This window comes from Nanorana parkeri, unplaced genomic scaffold (assembly GCF_000935625.1).
Source record: "Nanorana parkeri isolate BGI_ZX_2015 unplaced genomic scaffold, ASM93562v1 scaffold1123, whole genome shotgun sequence".
Lineage (NCBI taxonomy): Eukaryota > Metazoa > Chordata > Amphibia > Anura > Dicroglossidae > Nanorana > Nanorana parkeri.
The window spans coordinates 364,646-374,973 of NW_017307391.1; the positions used below are offsets into that span (position 1 = coordinate 364,646).

The 10,328-nt window shown below is 47.0% G+C and overlaps 1 long non-coding RNA gene across 1 annotated transcript in view; it reads left to right on the forward strand.

Annotated features, from left to right (window-relative positions):
• The first annotated feature begins 5,061 nt into the window (after positions 1-5,061).
• The window catches only part of LOC108796484, a 25,934-nt gene continuing 20,667 nt past the window's right edge, over positions 5,062-10,328 (forward strand). Inside the window, exons 1-2 of the long non-coding RNA XR_001941806.1 lie at positions 5,062-5,159; positions 6,198-6,203. This is a non-coding gene — a long non-coding RNA (uncharacterized LOC108796484). The remainder of the gene's footprint in view (positions 5,160-6,197; positions 6,204-10,328) is intronic.

The window sequence follows — 10,328 nt, forward strand, 5'->3', positions numbered from 1 at the left end:
TTTCCTGTAGTCTCTCGGGCAAGTCTCTACGTGTAGGGCGGCCTCCACGGCCGCCCATGAGTCCCATGGCAGGGGTGATGACCCAACTAGTGTTCGTCTGTTTTCGGCGTGTGTGAAACTCCCTGTCGCTCAGACCTGATGTTCGGGACCCCTAGGGTTCGCTGGCTCTACCCCGGGAGGAGGACCTCCTCCGTCGTTGTTGCTGTGAAGGCCGTTGAGGGCGGCCGGATGGTGTCGGCCGTGACCGTGGTCCAGCAAAACCCCCGGGAAGACGCTGAAGCCAGTTCGGGACTGGGAAGGGTTCCATTTCCAGGAATTCGAACATTGCAGGTAGGTCTGACATTTGTCTCAGGGCGAAGAGAGTAGTATTCCTCCGGATAATGAGGTGAAAGGGGAATCCCCATCGGTACACAACACCTGCTTCCCACAGGCGTGTCAGTAGCGGTTTTAGGATCATCCTCCGCTGTAAGATGGCCCTGGAAAGGTCCGGCAGAATCCGTATCGTGGCCCCATCAAAATCAATTGGCCCCTGGGACCACATTTTGCGTAAAATTTCCTCCTTGACCGGGAACCTTTGCAGTCTGCAAACAATGTCTCGGGGCCTGCTTGGATCTTCGGAGCGCGGGCCAGGTGCTCTGTGTGCACGATCCAATTCTATCGCTGTAGTGGGTGGATGGCACAGCAGCATGTTGAAGATGGCCACAACAGTATCATGTACGTTTTCTTGTCCTGTAGCCTCAGGCACGCCCCTGACCCGTCTAGCCAGGTTTCCGATATACCCACTATATCGAAGTCCTCTTCGAGTATCATAATTTCAAGCTCTTCTAATTTATTTGCTAGACTTCTAGCGTTGGTGTACATACATTTAATTCCTGTCTTGTTATGGGACAAAAGTTTACATCCTTCTTGTTCCCCACTAGTTTTATTGTTTGGCCTTGACATTGGTTCGTTTCTAATTTTATTCACTTTTGACAACGTATTTGCTACATTGACTGTTTCCACTATTTTAACCTCGGTGATTATTTTAACTGTGTGGACTGGAGTGAGCCCACTATCTACTACTCTGTTACTTATTTCTGTATTATCATTATTTTTTTAATCTACGATTAATTTATCTCCATTTGATTTAAGTAATTTTATTTTTATGCCCACCCCCCCATTCTCTAGTTTAAAAGCTCCTCCAGTCTTTCTACCATTTCCCCCCCCAGAAATGCTGCACCTCTCCCATTAAGGTGCAGCCCGTCTCGGCTGTAGAGCCGGTAGCCGACTGCAAAGTGAGCCCAGTTCTCCAGGAAACCAAATCCCTCCTTCTGACACCAGCTCCGGAGCCACTTGTTAAGCTCCCTCAACTCGCGCTGTCTGTCCGGAGTGGCTCGTGGCACTGGCAGTATCTCTGAGAAAACTATCGTGGAGGTCCTTTCCTTCATCCTAGCACCTGATTCTCTGAACTCCCTTTTTAGGACACTCCAATTTCCTCCTATTTTGTCATTGGTGCCGATGTGCATTATGATTTTAAGGTTTTAGCATGCACGCTATATGCTGAGAGTGCCGCAGTCGGAACGGATCCCGACATTACTGTTGAGATCCACTGGCTAAATTACAGCGAGCTCTGCTTATTTAGAGGCAGGGCCAGCTATGCCCGCCCCCTCCCCCATCCATCCCTTCACGCTGGAGGATCGGAGAGAATCCCTGTGGGGAGCGGCAACTGATAGTCACCGTTCTCTGCAGGGAGATGATCGAGAAGTGAGTGAGCGCCGGTATGTTTTTGCTCACTTCCCGATCAATAGAGCCGACCTGTGACAGTTTCAATTTCACACGTTGGCTCTAACTACGGGGATGAGTGTAATTCAAGAAATGCTGCAGGAAAGCTTCTGGAGGATAAGTTTTTGAGATGATATATAACCGGACAACTGTGCTTGCTCTATGTACAGCATGTTGACTGGTCCCTTTGAAGCCCTCATGCAATTTGCCATGTATTACGCTGACATAACCATACTAGTACAATCCATACTTTGGGTGGAATTATTTACATTTGATGAGTTATTTCTGGCCGGCCAATCCTCAGCTCCACCCACCGCCAATCTAATGTGGCCCCACCCACAAATGCTAACTACGGTTGAGGGAACAATACTTACCTGATTCATGAGTGTTGAAAACTCAATCACTAAAATCTCATATGATTTTTAACATGTGAATGTTATTTCAAAAGTAATTTTCCTTATTTTTAAATATACAACTTTCATTAAAATGATACCTAATTATCCTGCCATAAAGGTCCTTGTTCAGACACTTCCTGTTACAGGGTGATGATGCTCTGTCCCTGTCCCCAAACTGTATGTTGGCATTGTCCCCCTGTCACACAGGCTTCTGATGGACACTACAGGAGGCTGTTTCAACTGACTCTATGTAGGCATGGTCCGCTGTTGTCACCATCAGTTAACCCACTATGAGAAGTGCCATGCAGCCACTGCTGGGGTACATGCATGTAGACATGAAGTGACTGAAAAGAGGCCTAAGGAAATCAGCAGCACTGAGATGCGTCTTTTCCCATGCGCACCCCACATTCGAGTGGGAACCTTTAAAAATTTTTTACAGCCAGCGATGGCTCAGTACAGAGGCTTCCTGTCCCATCACTGTCGAGAGTACTATGCCTCCTCAGTTTGTGAATGAACAGTAAGCCTCTGTACTGAGTGCTTCCTATTTATTGAGTGCTGGGGCTGCAGAAAAGAAAATTAAGGACTCTGTGTCCTCAAACTCTTTTCTATTTCAATAGGGAAATAATATGTTAGATGTTTCCCCAAAGCCCTTAACAGTAAAGTAAAAATAACAAAAATAAACAAATAAAAATTAGAGTAAAAAAAAGTTAAAAAAGAAATAAAGCATCCCCCCAACACACATACATAAACTTACACCATATGGTGGTGTACATCATGTGCAAGCGCTGTGGTGCGTTGTTAGCACCGCTTGATTTTTTTCTTTTTACAGCAACATTTATTTAACTGTGTGGCAGCGCATGGCAAAGCATTGCAACGGATTGACGTGCGTTGTAATATGCTGTGTTGCACTTAAATGTGTGCCCGCGTCATTTTATCGCAACACACACCAACACAGTGCACAAACTGCACAGCAGATCAGATTTTAACAAAACAGATTTTCAGCATAAGTTGCTTATTTACAGGTTTACGTTCCTTCGTTTTTTTTTTTTTACGTTTCACAAAAAGGCACGATTTAAAATGCACAAATGTGTTATTTATTAGCTCAGTACAGTTGTAAATTGTTAGATTTGTAGGAATCTTGTAAATTATGGGGTTTTTTTTGGTGCGTTGATAATTTTAATGTATTTTTAGCAAAAATATTGATTTTGTAAACATTTGTGCAACTGTCACGGGACCTACAAAATTAGTAATAGTTTTTATTCTACCGGTTCTGTACTTTTAGAAAACATATGGTTTGGGGGGTCTTTTACAAATTGTAAAAGCAGCAGTTGAAAATGTAAAAAAAGGTGAAAAACTGCAAAAATGGTGTGGCCAGCTGAGGTCACAGGTGTAAAGGTGCCCATACACTCTGCGATTATTGTTCGGAAATTGAACACGCACTTCTGGCTGAATTTCCTTAATCGGTCAGGCTGGAAAACTTCCACGAACGAAACGAAGGAAAAATCGATGGATTAGTGGCATTTTCATCTGAAAAAAATCTCCACATGAACATGCGCAAACGAAAATTCGTTCTGTCGATTGACGAAATTTGATGAGTTCGTATTACTAATGTACGATTATCAAAACAACATTGGTCTGTGCTTGATGGGCTATTTGAGCTAGAATCGAAAGAGGGTTCCCAGATAGCAAGTAATTGAGCTGCAAGTTTGAAAATGACTTGCTAAACTATTGCAGACTTGCCAAGCTTCACAATTTTGTTGCACAATTACAGCAAGTCTGCATTGCAAGCCTCCAGACCAGCGAGCTTGCAGAGCTCTGGCCAGGACCTGCAGGACTCTTGCTGTAGACTTGCTAAGCAAATTTGCTTCAAATTCAAAAAGTGTCAACTAGAACTTTTGTGCTGCAAGTGTTCTGCAAGTCTACAACTTGCCAAGAATGTGTGCAGCAAGTTAACAAGAATTACAATTTAACCCTGGCACAAATTTGTGGCAAGTTATCCTTGCTATCTGGATTCTTGGCAGCAACGAAAACTCCTGAACGAAAATTGCAGTGTATAGGCACCGTTAGGCTGGGCATACACCTGTGGGTCGATCGAGGAATCCTGCTGTGTACATTGTATTCTGATGGGCAATACCCGACCAGAGCGGGCAGCTTATTGGCTGTCGGCTCTAGTCAATCGAAAATTTTCGAGCCGCCTCCTTCGATCAGCTGATCGAGGAACCCGGTCTAAAAGGGAGCCGACAGACCCACACGCTGTGCGAATTTTGGCCGATACATTAAAAAGTGGCCGGAATTTGACCGATGTATGGGCAACTTTAGACAGGGCTTGGCAGTGAAAGGGTTAACACCCTGGTCTTCAAGTGGTTAAAGGAATATTCTCACCTTATAAAGAAAAAAAGCATGCCCAGTTGTATAAGTTAATACTGCTAAAATAAAAAAGGAAATTATACATAAGGCACAGCATGCGTGCACGGACATACATTGATGTGACAGATATGAAAGAGCACAAAGGGTAAGTTTGTTTACTGTGGCCATTTTGCTAATATTGTGTGTATGCTAATACATAACCAACAGCTTTTTGCCATGGCAGCAGCAATTTGACAGCATCAAGTTTTTGCGTATGTTCGCCAGGCATTAGGCACAAATCACTAAGGGCGGCTTTGCACTATTAATAAAAAAGACAAGCATTGGCCTTGATAAAAAACCCAGTGAAAGAATCGCATTGATCACGATACACAGCTGAGTACGTGCATTTATCTTCTTGTTTAGCTCTGCGGACCTCATCAAGAAGTAGAGGCGGGTGTTGTTTGGTGACTTCTTTTGTTGCAAGCCAATGAAGCCTCAATCTATGGCGAACCCAAACCAAAGCTCCACCAATCAGCATGTCGGGTGGGCGGTACCGGGAAAGGATGCGGCCTGTGTAGGCTCCGAGGCGTTTTGACGGCGGAAGTAAATGAGATCTGGAAACCGGATTTTGGGAACACCGGGCCGGATAACGCTTATGTATAAGGCGAATAGCTTGTGTAGAGTGACAATCACCAGGTATGTGCGTTCATCTATTAGGACTAAACGACTATTCTCTTATCACGAGTGAAAATCAATTTGTGGCGCCTCGTTTATTAATATGTTGTTCGGCTGTATATGAGGGTAAATTGACGGGCGGCCAATTGTTATTGTGCGCTTTTAAAATTAATGTGTTGAGCACGTTGATGGCGCTGAAGAAGGAAAAAGCTGTTAGCCTTGTAAGCCCCTTTGTTGCATTAGGCCCTATTTAGTAAAGTCTCGGAAGCAGGAATAATTGTTAGCACATTCAGAAAGGGGCTGAAAGTGAACAGTTGGATAATGAGAATCTGTATCTGATTGATGATTGTTGAGTAATAAGCACATTTCGCGGTGGTTCATGCATTTTCAGGGATCCTAACCTGAAATAAATCGGGAGGTGCCTTCTGTCAACCCCCCCCCCTGGGGGGGGGGGGGGGGGTGCAACAACAAAGAAGAAAGCACCCTCCTGAAATGATGGCAGATAGCTTCTTTGCCATCTGCAGGTTTTTTTTTCTTTACTGTTCTGACAGCTGCTGCTCAGTCAGCAGATGTGGACCTGATACAGAACTTCAGGTCCACCTCTGCTGATTGATAGTAGCAGTGGGCGGGTGCAATAGCTATTGCTAATTTAAATAGCCAATAGCAATTTATATATTAGTTCCTATGCTGTTTTTTTTTTTTCTGACGAAGCCCTGATGTCAGAAAAAAAAACCCAGCACGGAAAGGTTTACTCTGCTAGATCGAGCAAAGTAAACCTTTCCGGGAGAAAATGTTTCTCTCCCGGTTGTCCGGGAGCCGCTATCTAATACCGGGAGACCAGGAACATCCGGGAGAGTTGAGATGTCTGCATTTTAATGATTGCAGGTCATTGTCTCTAAGGGTAAAATTGGTTTCTAAATAAATAGTGCCTCATGTAATAAGGATGTGTTAAAACAATAGCTCTTTAAAGCTAAACTACAGAGTAACAAAACATTGTTTAAATGCTTTGTGTATTTCCAGATCTGTGTGAAATGTTTTTGTACAGGAATGTCCTGTGAGAAAGACTGGTCACCTCTGCTCTTTCAACTTGTGTAGGGTAGCTAGTCTTTGTATCCGCCTCCCTGTAGTGGCAGACTCTAGTGGGCCCCTCCCACAGCTCTGCTATCTGCACAAGCTATATACAGCACAGTGATGATGTCACTGCTATATCCTTTGTGGTTATTAAGGAATATGTTTTGAATCCATTTTTTTTTTTTCTGCCTACTTAGTCCCTGTTCACACCTAGGCATTTTTCGCTCAAAGGTAAACGCAACAAAACAGTCAAGACAAGGAATCCCATGTATTTCTATGGCCCCTGTTAACACCTAATCATTTTGAAATGCCTGTCACTGGAAAAAGTAGATGAGTTACTTTTTGTCAGCTTACAGCGCTTTTTGGCTCCTTTTGGGAAACTACATTGAACAAAATGCACTGTGAAATGCTCAGGTGTGAACAGTGGCTGTGGAAATGTATGGGATTCTTTGTCTTAAGTGTTTTGTCTTAAGTGTTTTGTCGTGCTTAGCATTGAGTGACAAAAAGCCTAGGAACCTGAATGGAGCCTTATACTTTAAACCAGGGCTTGACAAATCCCAGGTGCCAGGTTGCCATGATAACTAGAAATTGCATCCTGGCGCCTGGGGTTTTGTCATCCCGTCCACTGCTTGCACCAGGAGTGAGCAATTCCTATTGTCCGACGCCCCGAACATGCAGTTCTGGATGCCCATCAGCGCTGCTCCTCCCTGCTGGGAGCATGCTGCGGTCTGTGTACCCTTTGATCCCCGCTGCTCTCCCCGCTTGTATCACCAGAGGCAGCAGGGGTTGGAGGGGACACAAACTGCTGCAGCCGGTGCCCAGTGGGGAGGAGAGACCGCTTTCAGGTGCAGTGACTATGCTTGTGCCTCCGCTGCATCCCCGTGCCCCCTCTTTGGATCAACTGCTGGCAGTAGAAAGCCAGCGACAAGTCTCCCATCCAACGGCTGGGAGCATTAGCCAGCCTGCTATTGGCTATTTTAAATTGCAGTAGCCAATAGCAGGCTGGCTATTGCAGGCGCCTGCTGTCAATCAGCAGAGGAGGAACTGAAGGAGAGCTTTCTTCTTCAGTTCCCTCTTCTGTTTAATGGACAGCAGGCAGTGGGCGGGTGCTATACCCAGCCTGCTTTTTCAATTTGAAATAGCCAATAGCAGGCTAGCTCTTGCTCCCAGCCACTGGCTGCTGTATTTACATTCCACAGCTAAAGCTATTAAAGTGGAAAGGTGACACTAAGGGTCTGGACCCCTAATGTCACCTTAAAGAGAACCTGTCCGCTCCAATGTGCTATCACATAGGGGACTTGTGAGCCTTTTTTTTTTTAACTTAACTTTATTCCTAGCACATAGAGCATGTGCTAGGAATAAAGTTAAGTTAAAAAAAAAGGTTTAAAAATAGTTAAATGAAAAAAATGTGTCTACGTACAAAAATGACGATTGCGCTACACATACCAGGTATCGCCGCGTGCGCTCATTAAAACTGTAATTGGAAATTGCAACCGTCGTTGAAAACAACGACGAGAGGCCACCACTTAAAATTGGTGGAGAAAAAATTTCAGCACAAGGGGCGAAGGGGTTTCTTCTCAGTTAGATCGGTCAAGGTATGGAACTCGCTGCCACATGCTTTGATTTCGGCTGAGAGTGTAGAATCATTCAAGAGGCGACTGGACGATTTCCTCAGGGAACATAATATACAGGATTACAAGTTCTCTTAAAATTGAGAACACACAGGGACCTATACATACTACACACCAATAGGACCATACACACATACACAAATAGGTTGGACTTGATGGACATATGTCTTTATTCAACCTCAAATACTATGTAACTTGTAGTCGTCCATGTGTGACCAACGAGCGCATGCAAACTCTGCCATGGTGGGTCAGCTGCCCCGACTCTGTTCTGACAGAGTAGCCTGTGGGTTCGTCCCGATCGTGTTAATACGAATGGGGGTCTTGGCTTCCCATTTACAGCACTTCATTCAGGCTGGCGGCGCCTCGACTGTAATCGGTGGCGTTTCCGCCCCCCTGCACGCCTTGACTGTTGTGCTCTGCATTCCTGTGGAGTTCCCTGGCATCATCACCCCCCCTTGAGGGTGGAGGTGGTCGCTGTCTCGGGAGTCCGGGAAGTCTTTCCCCTGGTTGTATGTATGTTGGGCTTGGGGCGGTGCATGGGGACTTTGACCTGCTGGTTCTCTCCCTTGGATGGGTCCCTGGTTCGCGTCCCAGCTCTCTGGGTGCTTTGGAGGAGCAGTTTGGAAGCATTTCGGGGTTCTGTGGTGGCCAGGAGGTTCGGGTGTGGGGCGAGGATCCTATGTGCTGTTTTGGCCGGCCTGTGTGGCGGACGGCTGATACTTTAGGCCCCGGTCTCCTTGCGGCCTAGTGAAGGGGCTTGTGTGCGAAGACATGGTGGGCTTGGAGTGCTGGATGAGCGCCGTGGCAGCGCCCCCTGATGAGTGATTCGGCCAGCCTGTGCGGCAAGCGGCCGTTACTTGAGCCCCCGGCTTGTTTGCGCCCTGGTGAGGGCTGTAAGTTCCACTAGCCTTTCCCTTCCCAAGCCGCCAAGTGTCCCTGGCAATGTCTCGTAAGCCCCCCTTCTGCATGAAGGTCTGTCCCCATCTCTGGATTCCAGGGGGACGAGATATTTGGCTGTCTCGCATCTTTGACACCTGGGTGCGGGAGCTGGTTTCTTCGGGCTACAAGATAAGAGTTTTCTGTCTCGCCCCGGGGACAGGTTTTTTTCCCCTACAAAACGCTCCTCTCTCTACAAGGGCTCGAGGATCTTCATTGCGCGGTGGCAGACCTCTTGTCTAGGGGTGATTTGTCCGGTGCCCTCCTCGGAGTGGTTCAAAGTATTTTATTCAAATCTGTTTACCGTGTGCGGGTCCACAGGTTTCAGATGGAGACACACCGCTACGGATCTAATGGTTTCCATCAGGGGGATCTGTTGGCTTCTATCAAGATTAAGGATGCCTACCTTCATGTTCCCATTTTGTCGTTCCCATCAGTGTTATCTTCAGTTTGCGGTGGGAGAGGAGCACTTCCTGTTTGTGGCTCTGCCTTTCGGTCTGGCGTCAGCCCCTTGAGTGTTCACCAAGGTGTTGGACCCGATTCTGGCGTTGTTGCGCTGTCGGGGAATCTTGATTGTGGGGTATCAGGACGACCTTCTCGGAGTCGCATTCTTCTCTGGTGGTGGATCTTGCTGTCTCACTGTGGTCCTTGGAGGAGTTCGGCTGGATCCTTCCTTCAGGAAGTTCTGCCTGGTGCCGTCCTCCATGTCTGGAGCATCTGGGTCAGCTTCTGGACACTATCTGGCCTGGGTTTTCATTCCTCCAAGGAAGATTCTGAAGCTCGGCTCTCGCGTGCGGTTGTTACAGTCTTGTCGGTGGTCGACCATCCGATTCTGTATGCAGGTGCTGGGCCTCATGGTAGCCCCCTTCGTGGCAGTTCCTGATGCACAGCATCACACCAGGATCTACAGAGGGACATCTTGTTGCGTTGGGACAAGTCTCCCTTGTTGGACATGGAAGTTCGGATGTCTCGGGCGACCTTGTTTGGTGGCTCCGATCTCCTGCTCTTGTGTCGGGGAAATCCTTCCTACTTCTGCGTTGGGAGGTGGTCGCCGTGGACGCCAGCCTTCTGGGCTGGGGAGGGGTCCTGGACGACAGAGGGACATTGGAGTCTCATGTGCTGATCAACCTGTTGGAGCTTCGAGCAATAAGCCTGTCTCTCCATCATTGGACGGCTCGTATTCAGGGCCTGTCGACTCGAGTTCAGTCGGACAACGGTCTGATTTTATGCCTTTCGTTGGTTGTATCTTTTGAGTATGCACGATAGCTGCTGAAGGCATCTTCGTGGCCCCAGATTGATCGAGGAGAGCATGGGACGTGGTTCGGTTGGTCATGGACATTCCTTGGCGGTTGCCGCTTCGTTCAGATCTTCTGTCCCAGGGTCCCGAGCCAGGTGTTGAAGGATCGTGGTTTGTCAGATGCAGTTATCCCCACGATGCTCAGGGCTCACAAAGCCGTGTCTTGTAAGATATACCATCGCACGTGGAGGCCTACTTTGCCTGGTGTGAGGCGGG